At 33.3% G+C, this 11,590-nt stretch overlaps 1 protein-coding gene across 1 annotated transcript in view; it reads left to right on the top strand.

Annotated features, from left to right (window-relative positions):
- Window positions 1–11,590, top strand: part of Megf9 (multiple EGF like domains 9) — a 100,955-nt gene that overhangs the window by 50,910 nt on the left and 38,455 nt on the right. The gene's annotated exons all lie outside the window — the stretch shown is intronic.

Below are 11,590 nucleotides of genomic sequence, written 5' to 3'. Positions count from 1 at the left end.
GAGGAAGGGAGGGAGTATGACTTAGGGAAGTAGAAAAATAAGACTTTATGCAGGGAGGGAGACCTAGAATTCTAGAGAACTTCTAAAATAATGCAAAAAGATAAGAGATCTCTTCCCTTAATGGCAGACAAAATATTTTGTCTTGATCTCTCTGTTCTCATTAAAAATGAATAGAAATAAGAGTTCTATCCTGACTCACACATTGAAGGTCTATGGGACAAATAACCGACTTTAAAAATTCACTTTCCCATTTTCTCTGTCCATATGTTTTAGTGAGAGTTGCTCCAGTGAGGGTAGATTTTGGCTTCAGGACCCAGATGTGGGTTGAGCAATGTCTTTGTATGCAAACACAAAGTTCTCTATGTACTGATAGAAGGTCACACTCTTGTATCAGTAGTGGTGTTCTAGTCTTGTTTAACTGGAAAAAGTTGGTCTGTACCATCTGAACTTTTTTATTTTTGCTTTTGGGTCATATTCCTAGTGTTTTCCTGATTCAGATTTTGATTTTTCATCAATTAAAAACACAATGTTTTATCCAAAAGAGAAGTCTACTAGTAATGTCCTGAATGTCATCATATATATTTCTTAAGATATCGTCATATCTAACTTTAATGCTTTAATAAAAAGTATCAAAATATTCATATAACAAATTAGAATAAATGATTCTGTATTTTATATTATCTTAGTAAGGTAATTTCTATGATAATCTAATATTCCTCTCCAGAAAATCCATTTTTGGTGCTATGTAGTATGTCTTAGAATATATATTACTTTGCTTTTTCAGTTATTGGAAGATGTTCCAGATCAGAAGGCAGATTATAATTATGTCATAAATGAAGGTCAAAATTAATTTTAAATAGAAAAATAACAGACTCTTCAAAAACCTTTGGCTATATAGGGCACTAAAAATCATTTTTTGTGTAGTGTTTAGGAGCAACAGCTGGTGTATAATTGTGCTTTCTGAATGCAGCTTTTGAAGATTTAAAAAGAAAGCTATTTAATTGCTAGAAACAATATTGTAGGAAGATTTGTCATTTCAACCACTCATTTTTCATATAATTCAGGTATTCTATCTGCCACCCATGATTTATCCCTATTCTGAAGAAATTCAAGTTAGAAGAATACCCGTGAAGACCAAATGTTAGAGCTTGTGTACAAGTTATTTCAGGAAGGTCTTAGGAGGGAATTTATATTTGAAATGGAATTTGAAAAGTGAGTAGAAATTTGAATGAAAAGAAAGGTTCACTATTTCTCGAAGGCAAAGATTAGTATAGGAAATAGGACTTTTGTTGGCTTATTTTATGTTGTGTCTTGAAAGTTTGGCTATAGTAGAAATTCAGTAAGCATTTGATGAGTAAACAGAATAGATGAATAAAAAATAAACAGCCAGACCATAAAGGGGCTAGTGTGACACCAAATTCAGTTAGTATGCTTGACTAGGAGGTGATATCAGAAAAATTATCTTTCTGGTGACCAGAAAGAATGTGCTCAGGCAAAGAGACCAACTAGTATGAAAATGTTTAACAGTTTAATCAAGAGAAGATAAGGCCACATTTAAAGCACAGTAAAGGGAACCAGGTTAATGGTTAAATGGTTGCCTTAAATGTATGAAGTAAATGGAAGAGAGATGACGGTGCCTTTCTGGCTTGACCATAGAAGTGAAGAAAAGAAATACTCCATTAGCCAGATTAAAAAATAGTAATGAAATTTAGGTTTGAGGATAGTAGTGATGCTGTTCGTTTTTAATCATATAGATATTGAAATGACCGGTAGAGCTGTCTTGTTGATACATTCTGATATTTTCTCTAACAAGCTCAAGAAATATTCTGTTATGTTTTAAAAGAAGGTCTATTTTAACTTATATATGTGTGCATGTGTCTGTGTTCATGTGAATACAAGTACTTGTGGAATTCAGAAAAGGGTATTGGATTCTCTAGAGTTAGACTAACAGAGCCACACAACATAACGTGGGTATTTAGAACTGAATTCAGGTCCTCTGCAAATAACTATGTACCTAAAATACTATATTTATGCTGTTTTATAGAAAAAATAGGATATCACTATATAATTTTATTCTATATACTAATTATTATTACTGCAAGTCACCAACCTCAAGTTAAAAGGTTGTTTGTATATCTGTTTGTTTGTTTGTTTTTCCTTCAATATACCTTTCCTCAGAAGTAGAATGTTTAAAGATAATCATAGCAGTCAAAAGTAGGTGTGTAACACAGCCTGGATCTCTTAATCGTGGTTTATTTGTTCCAATAAGGATTTATACATTGCTAGATAGTTTATATCTTAGAAGGTAGATTAACATCATTATACCAAATGGCTTACAGAAAGAGAAATTAGAATAAACTGTGACTCTTAAGTGGTCAGAGATGGTCTTGTTCAAAAATGGGCACTGAGAATACTGAGATTTTTATGGAAATAAAACATATCTAAAGTTGTCTGTAAAGTGTTATCTGTTTTGTACTTAAAGATTCCACTTCATATCAGGCACAATTTGCCCTTCTAGTCATCTAATTATTAACTAGATAGCAACTGTAGGCAAATGAATGGAAAAAAACCCTCTTTCCAGCTACTCCTGACCTTTGTGACAAGGAGTCACAGTGAGTTGATATTGTTGTTGCACAAACATGTCACTGTTTCTAAATCTTGTCATAGAATCCTCTTGTTTAGCTTTAAGTTACTTTAGGACTGTTTTTGAAAGTAGTATTTTTATGTTTCATTATTAGGAATATTAAATAATCACTTATTTTGCTTCTAATAGTCTGCTCCATCTATATGCTAATGGGAAAATCAAGTTCTACAAAGTATGAAGATAAACTAAAATGAGAAGCTGAGAGAGATCAGTATTATAGCTGAAACCAGGGAAAACCATAACTGAATTTAACAAGGTAGTAACATTTGGTCTGTTTTAAAGAAAAGAAAGGATTTAGATATACAGGGTAAAAAAAAAAGGTAGGAAGGCCTTTTTAGAAGAGGAAAGAGTATTAATGACTCAGAAATGTACTCAGTATAGATGTGAAGTAAAGAAGGAGCAGGGTTAAGAGCTGAATCTGGGAAGTCCTCCTGGGGTCAAGTCATAGAGAACATTACAAAAGCCATATAAATTGAAATTTACTCACTACATACCTTTTTAAAGACATATCAGTGCAGTGTTCATAGAGGCCAGAAAAAGGGATTGGATTCCCTGAAGTTGAAGTTGCAGGTGGTTGTATGCTGGCCTTCATTGATGCTGGGAACTGAACAAGAGTCCCTTGGAAGAACAGTATAAGTGCTTGTAACCACTGAACCTTCTCACCAGCTCCTTAGCAAGCTATCCTCAACAGCAGAAGTAAGATGAGAACTACTTTATAACAATAGCCAATGTGGGCATGCATAATAGTGAGTTGTTAAAGGCAGAGTGAGAGTTAATAAGGATCAAAATATGGGTAACACAACAGGAATGAGAGAAAAGTAGGAAAATAAAGAATAAAGTATTAAAGTGCTGTAATAGCCATGTTTCTGTTCATAATCGCTAGGAATTAATGCTTTGTGTTAATTCAAACAAATTTAAGTATACTTCATGTTCCTAAACTGAATTTATAGAAATGTTCATCAGTTCCAGCCTCCTTCTCAAATCTATACTCTCTGTGTGTGCGCTTTCTATTCTGTTGTTGCAAGCTGCAAGGGTTGAATGGCTACACCCCATGGGATTTTAATCTCCCTAAGTCTTGCTTTTGAGTATCAAACAAAACCTCCATACCTATGTTCATTTTGTACTGCTGAGTATAAATCCAAGGGCCCTTTACCTTTTAAGAGTTTTTAAGAGCTGTTATTCATTGTAAAGAGGCCCTTGGTATACAAATATAGTAGATGAGGGTAAGTCAGAAGCTTATGTAGTTGACAGTCTTCATAAAATTTCAATAAAATCATACTTCTACTTAATTACTCTGACCCTCATATGCAGTAGCAGAAGGTGTAGTGCCCTCCTTTTGAGGTCACTCGTTTTTCAACAACTCTGGGACCAGTTCTCCCATGACAGTAAGTATAAAGGGGATGATTCTATCAGTTCACTCTTCCTTAAATCTCGTATGTTATGATCAAAAGTCAGTAAAATCATTATTGGGAGCAGCCAAAAAAGTAATATGGATAGTATTGCTGTCTTGCCATGAGAGTTGGTCCTAGTGATACTTCGTAGGTTAAGGAGAAACATGAAGACTTGCATGCATGTGCATGTAGCACATGAACATTTGCAGGTTTAGATATATGATGTTGTGGTAAGAATATAGAGTTAAGCTGACAGTCTGATTTAATGTCCTTCCTTGAGATTTTAAAAGAAGACTTTCTAAAACTATGCTAATAGACTTAGTTTGAAATAGAAGGACTTTTATTGCTACAGAGAAGACTTTGTCTTTCCCTGTGTCTGAAAGCAGCATGACTTTTTCCATCTTTGAATTTTTTTCCACCACACATAGAAAAAAAAATGTGTCCTACCAGGCAGAAATACTCGGCTGCAGAGCTTTTTGTTCTACCAGAATGTAATTTCCACCCTAAATGTCTAAATTTGCCAAACCAGAAGGATTTGGATACGATATTTCTTCAGATTTCCTAAGAGAAAAGCTTAAGTCTTCAGCAGTATTATTGTGACCTTCAACCTGTATGGTTGGTTCAAAAATTGTAAATTGCTCAGTAGTTCTCTGAAATGATACAATACACATTGACAATTATTTACTTTGTTATATTTTTATTCATATATAAAAAAGTTATAAATTACATGTATATATTGTATTCACATTGAACATATATGTTTCTCCTCAAATATTTGTCATTTCTTTATAGTAAAAATGTCAAAGTCCTTTTTAGAACACATACTTGATAACTGTAGTCATCTTACAGTGCAGTGGCCCACCAGAAATTTTTACTTCTAATTCCCACCCACCCACGTATCTGTTCTCCTAATCCGCTTGGCCTTCAACTCTTCCAGAACTCTGAGAAACTACCATTCTATTTTCAATTTCAGTGAGATCAACTTTTATTCTACATATGAATGAGAGCATGCAGTATTGTCTTTCTGTGAGTGACTTATTTCATATAACGTAGTAATCTTGTATATTGCCACAAATGAACAAATTTTATTCTTTTCTATAGCTGAATAGGGTTCCATTATGCATAGTTCTTTGCCCATTCTTTGGCTGATAGACAGTTGGGTTTTTTGCGTTTCTTGACTGTTAGGAATGGTGCCACAATAAACATGAGAATGCAGAGCCTCTTCAACACATTGATTTTATTATTTTATCTCCTTTAGTTATGAACCTTGTAGAGGGGTTTCTAGATTGTATAGTTGCATTATAAGAAATATTTTGAGGAACTTCTGCAGTCTTTTTCATAACTATATTAGGATACATTGCCATCAATAATGCAGTGCTTTACTTTCCCATTGAGTTTTTAAAGCTTCTACTCATCATAGTAAATTCAGTAACATTTGTAAGGATGTTAATTTATCTCCAAAGTAGTTTACAGTTAATACTATACTCCTAATTTGATTTAATAGCAACTCTAAGAAAAAGGTAAGTGTGATTATACATCAAATTACAGATAAGAAATAACAATTGAAAGGTTATATAAACCCAAGCTTGGGTGTTTATTAACTCTAGAATAATAAGAATCAATCTGATGGCTTCTGACGTTTCATGTCCTTTTACTACTTTAAACTCTCGTGAAGTTTAGCTAGCTCTGGTGGCACACAGGTTGCTGATGCAAGTAGAGACCACAAGCTCTAGGGTAGCCTGGGCTAAATAGGAAGCCCTAGTCTCAAGGAAGAACAACGAAATTGTAAGTAACAAAAACCTAAAAAAGGAAAAAAAGAAAAAAAGTAACAAAACCCTAAAGACATTCATGGCACTTAATGCTGGGTTAGCATGTGTCTCTGTTCTCTAGACCAATAGTTCTCAATGAAGGAAAATACAAGAGATGTATTTATGAGTAAATATACTTTATACTTTTTCATAAAGATATTTCATAATATTGAATAGATTCTCAAAGATACAACAAGGTTAAATTTTATTTTAATTACTACACAAGAGGGCACACACATAACTTCCATTTTATCAAAAACTATAATGAAAAGATAGATTCTGATGTCAGTGATAAGCCCCTTTCTCCTGTGTCTCATTTTCAGTATATACTATGACCATTTTATTCATTTTCACTTTTTAACTTTGAAGTAATTTTTAAATAAATCATAAAATGAATAGGATGTACAACAGAACAGATACTACAACTATTTGACAGAGAAATATATTACTTTCCTGACCTATTTGTTAAAAGAATCAGCATAATCCAGGAAAGGCATCAGGAAAAACAAGGAGATTAATGTTAGTGAATGTGATTAAACCTCTGTTTGATAGTTTACATGTATACATTCTCTGACTTCAGACAACTCAAATCATTCTCTTGGAAACTAAGTTATCTAGCAACATGGACTAAATAATAAATAACAGATAATTATATTTGACATGAGGGAAAAACACAAGGATTTACAGGTTAGAAAACTGCTTTTGAAGTTTATAAATGAAATCTTACAGTTAATAAAGATAGTTGAACTCAGTTCTCTTTAGCCCTGAGGCTCTTTCTACTGTACATTGAAATAGAACAGGGCAAGATTACATATTGCAGTGTGGGTATATCATGTAAGACCTTGGTTGGGTGTGGGTGAACATTATTCATTGGTGTAGGGGTTAGTCACTGGAGAGATAAACTTAGAAGTCACTTTTGGGCCACAATGAAAATGAGTATTTCAAAGATGGCAACATGTAATTGTGAGAGTATATATTGAGAATCACTTGAAAGGAAATGACTAAAAGTAGATATAATTCTTTCCATGAAAGAATTTAGGGGATATCATGAGTTAATGAAGAAATTACATGAATTTTGGAGCCAAATGAAGTTTGCATACCCAGCTGGCACTACATACCAAACTATGCACTGGAAATACAAGGAAGAAAGCATATAGAACTGCTTGACATCACAAAACTGACTTCATAGAGGAAGAAGTGAACAAAGTAACAATCAAGGGAATAAAATATGTATTTATATAAAATGGTATGAAACATTAGAATTTTTAGTGTAGTTAGGAAAGTTCTTATAGAGAATACGGCATTTGAATAAAGAACAGAATAAATTAGGGGAATGTCATGTGGATCTCTTGTATAAGAGTATTGCCAGTGTCTTTGATGAAGGAGTATGCTTAAGTATCTGAGAAGTCTAGTGTCATTGTGGCTGCAGTGGTGGAAAATTAGAAGCAGGCATTAGGATAGTGGGGTGTTCAGAAAGTACATTTCAGATATTTGCAGAGTGCAGTTATACTTTAAAAAACCTATGAGACCAATGGTGAGAAATAAAATAACAGTGGGGACCTGACTCAGAGACAGGTATATAGGTAAAATATCCTGAGATATTAAGTATACAAAGAAACAAACATGTGACTGAACAGGTCCTCATGTGTAGAGGCAAAAGGGTTTACTTCTCAGTGGATCTTACTGGAGCTTTGGTTAACTGACACTATATGGAAGAGAGTTGGACCACTGGTTTTTAACATACACAAAAGTAAGGAAATTGGACATAGTATTACCAGAGGACCCAGCTATATCACTCCTGGGCATATACTCAGAAGATGCTCCAACATGTAATAAGGACACATGTTCCACTATGTTCATAGTAGCCTTATTTATAATACTCAGAAGCTGGAAACAACCCAGATGTTCCTCAACAGAAGAATGGATACAGAATATGTGGTACATTTACACAATGGAGTACTACTCAGCTATTAAAAACAATGAATTTATGAAATTCTTAGAGAAATAGATGGATCTGGAGAATATCATCCTGAATGAGGTAACCCAATCACAAAAGAACACACATGGTATGCACTCACTGATAAGTGTATATTATCCCAGAAGCTCAGAATACCCAAGATACAATGCACAAACCAGAAGAAACTCAAGAAGAATGAAGATCAAAGTGTGGATACTTCAGTCCTTCTTAGAAGGGGGAACAAAATACCCATGTGCGTGTGAATGTAAACACACTAATGAAAAATAAAAATGTCCTATATATTTTAGGTTTATTCATTTTCTATATATGAATATTTTGCTTGTGTGTATATATGTGCACCATATGTGTGTCTAGAATCCATAGAGTTCAGAAGAGGGTGTTGGGATTTCCTGGAACTAGAGCAAAGGCATGTTTGTGAACCAGTAGATGATGGAAATTTAATCCAGCTCCTCTGCAAGAGCAGCAAGAAGTACTTCTTGATGACTGCTGAACTATCTCTCCAGCCTCATAAAAAATAAAATCTTTCAAATATAATTTATATAGAGTTATGACTGGTGAGAAAATGAGGATTTGAATTCAACCATTCTAATTCTTGAGTTTTTGTTATTTTTATGTTTATTTTTCATTGATTCATAAAATGTAAGAATGTACATTAATGTAATACATGCAATACATTAGTGTATATCCATTTTGATTTTTGTTTAAATCTGCTTAAATATATCTGTCTCTTCCTCAAATATTTATCCATTCCTATATGGTAAATTTTTTCAAAATCCATTCAGTTTTTTTAAACTAAGTTTTTATGTGTATGGATGTTTTCTCTTTAGACAGACAGACAGACAGACAGACAGACAGACAGACAGCTAGATATGTACCACATACATTCAGTGTTCTCAAGGCCAGAAGTGGGAGCATATGATCCTCTGGGACTGAAGTTACAGGAGATTCGTGAGCCACCATATGAGTGCTAGGAATAGAACTTGGATTCCCTAGAAGAGCAGCCAGAGCTAGTACCTGCTGAGCCATCACACCAGCCCCGTTAGTTATTTTAAGAATGTATGAAGCTATTCTTCCTGTATTACTGAAAATTTGGGTTATTCGACCGACATCTTCTGTTAAGCACATTTTGCTGTATGCTTCGATAGGTTCACTTTGGGGGGATCTTAAAAGTCGGTGAGTCGTGAGGAATTTGCCTTTCAGACTGCATTGTTTCACTTAATGACATGCCTTTTGAGCTTGCTCATTTGCAGCAAAATAGGAAATTTATACTGTTTACATTTATTTTAAAGTTCTCCTATGAATCCTTAAAAAAAGAATGTATAAAGCATTTTTGTCGTAGTATTTTTCTTAATTTTGCTAAACATTTCTACAAAATATTAAAATGCAAATTCTGAACAATTTAACGATTAAAAGTAGAGACTTCTGTTTATGAAAAGATCTTATAAAAAGGTAAAAACAAACCACATACAGTTGCATATTTGAACGTGACAGGACTGTTTTCCCAGAAACATTTCAAGCGTTTCTAGAAATAAATGTGAAAAAATTTTAGGAGGCCCTTTACAGATGAGCAAAGTCACATGACCTGCAATTATGAAGGCGTACTTCATCACTTTAGTAATCACAAGAATTCCAAGTGTTGGTAAAGCCTTCCTCCATTGCAAAACATGCACTGCCTGGTGAAGCTGGTTGCCTAGGAGTTTAGTCTTTGGTATGTTCCTCAGGGAAAATTATACTCAGGAGCACAATAGATATAGAAGAGGTTCACAAAATATAATGCACAATAGTTAAAAGGTTGAAAACAAGTCAAGCATGGTAGCATACACGTTTGATTCTATCACTTGCGAGGCAGAGGCAGAGGGATCTCTGTGAATTCTGAGCCAGCCTGGTTTGCATAGTAAGTTCAAGGTCAATTGCCACTACATAATGAAACCCTGTCTCAAAAAAATAAAGAAATCACTGTCCAAATAATGGAGTAATTGAATGTGCTGAGAATTCTTAGAGGCCTGTTTCTTCTGTTGAAGTAAAAAAAAAGAAGGGAAGGGAATGAGAAATAACTTTCCTGTCTAAATTAAGCCAAGCTTCCGAGTTACATCTCTGGGAATATGGTACTTTCATGTGTTTTGCTTCTAATTTGCTTCTGACTTTTCAAATAAGGTTTTAAATTTGATAATGGTAAAATCAGTTATCAAAAATCTTTTTGTACTTAAGCAATACTCTTTTTATTATTAGGAATTTCTGTCTGAATTTGACTTTTCTCTAATGTATTGTGTACTGTGTGTCCTCAAAAAATACAAGGAATGTTTGGCATAAAGGCCCAGTGTTTTCAACAATAAAGCTATCCTTTTTTTTCCTCTAGAAAAAGGAGCTCATTTATAATGGCCTTTTCCATGACTAGAAAGATAGGGAACAGACAGTCTTTAGCCAAAATGTCCAATTTTTGAGTATTTTTGGTAATAAGAAAGAAAGCTGTAATTCCATCACCTTTACAAAACCATAGCTCAAACATGAAATGAAGAATTGTCAGTAACTTTTCATTTTATGTTCCTATGTAAAAACTTTTCTGGTGGCTAAACTTCTTTACTACCAATTAAACATTACTTGATCATTTGAAAGAGCTTATAATCAACAGGATTTTTTTTCTTCAGACTCTTATTTTAATTAGCCATCTCAGTGTCTTGCCAAACTAAATTGTTCTCCCAAGTTAAAGCAAGAAAAAAGAAAATTGATAGACTTAGTTAATGAAATTTTTCTGTTTCTCGTTCTCTATGTCTAAGTGCCAACATGTTATCTATCTGAGAAAGAAAAATGAGTAAGGCTGTTAGTGACCAAAAATGTGTATTTATTTTGTGCATGTATATATACATACACCTGTGTTTAAGGCTGCCTATGAAGGCCTAGAGGGCAGTGAATCCCCTGGAAATGATATTATAGGTATTTGTAAACTGCCTGATATAGGTGCTGAGAAACAAACTCTGTTCCCTACAAGAGCAGCAAGTGTTCTTAACCACTGAAAGGTCCCTCCAGATCCTACTGACCAAAAGTATATCAATTTATATTTATTTAGTTAGTTAAGGACAGTATATCTAAATGTGTACATGAACAGATAATTTAAATCCTGCAAATCTTAAGAATCATATAGACAAATGATTTAATGACAAAAATGTTCCAAGATATTTGATATTTAAAAAAATTAAATTATTAGTTAGTTGATACAAATAGTCTAGCTGGCTTTGATCCAGAATAATATAGGACTGTCCAGAGTTTTCACTTCTCACTTGTAAAATTTTCTTTCCAGAAATTATAACATGTGTTCATATGTTCTTTGCCTAGCTACCTGTTGCTCCAAACTAGTGAAAAATATTAAGTGGTTACCCTTTAACTTAATGCCAGCTCCTTTTTTATTGGATATTTTCTTTATTTACATTTCATTCCAGTTCTTAAAAAGAGGATTTTTTAAAATTTTTATTGCATTATGATGAGAAAAGTGACATGATTTCAATTTATCTGAATTTGTTAACATTTAAAAACATATTTTAATTAAATAGAATTGAATCACATTCTTGTTTCCCTTTTGTACCCCAACTCCTCCCAGAGACTCCCCCTTCATTACCTATAATATCTTTTTTGTCATATTCCTTAAAATTTATAAAATATTATAACAATAAAAATAAGTAAAAAAAATCAATTTAACAGTTTTATGAAGTCTACAGCAATAGTGAAAATACATTTTTCTCAATATAAATTTTAAATAACTCCAAACATATTAGCT

The sequence above is a fragment of the Mastomys coucha genome, unplaced genomic scaffold (assembly GCF_008632895.1).
Source record: "Mastomys coucha isolate ucsf_1 unplaced genomic scaffold, UCSF_Mcou_1 pScaffold18, whole genome shotgun sequence".
Classification (NCBI taxonomy): domain Eukaryota; kingdom Metazoa; phylum Chordata; class Mammalia; order Rodentia; family Muridae; genus Mastomys; species Mastomys coucha.
Note: the sequence above shows the minus strand (reverse complement) of the source record. Positions and strands in the feature narration are given on the sequence as shown.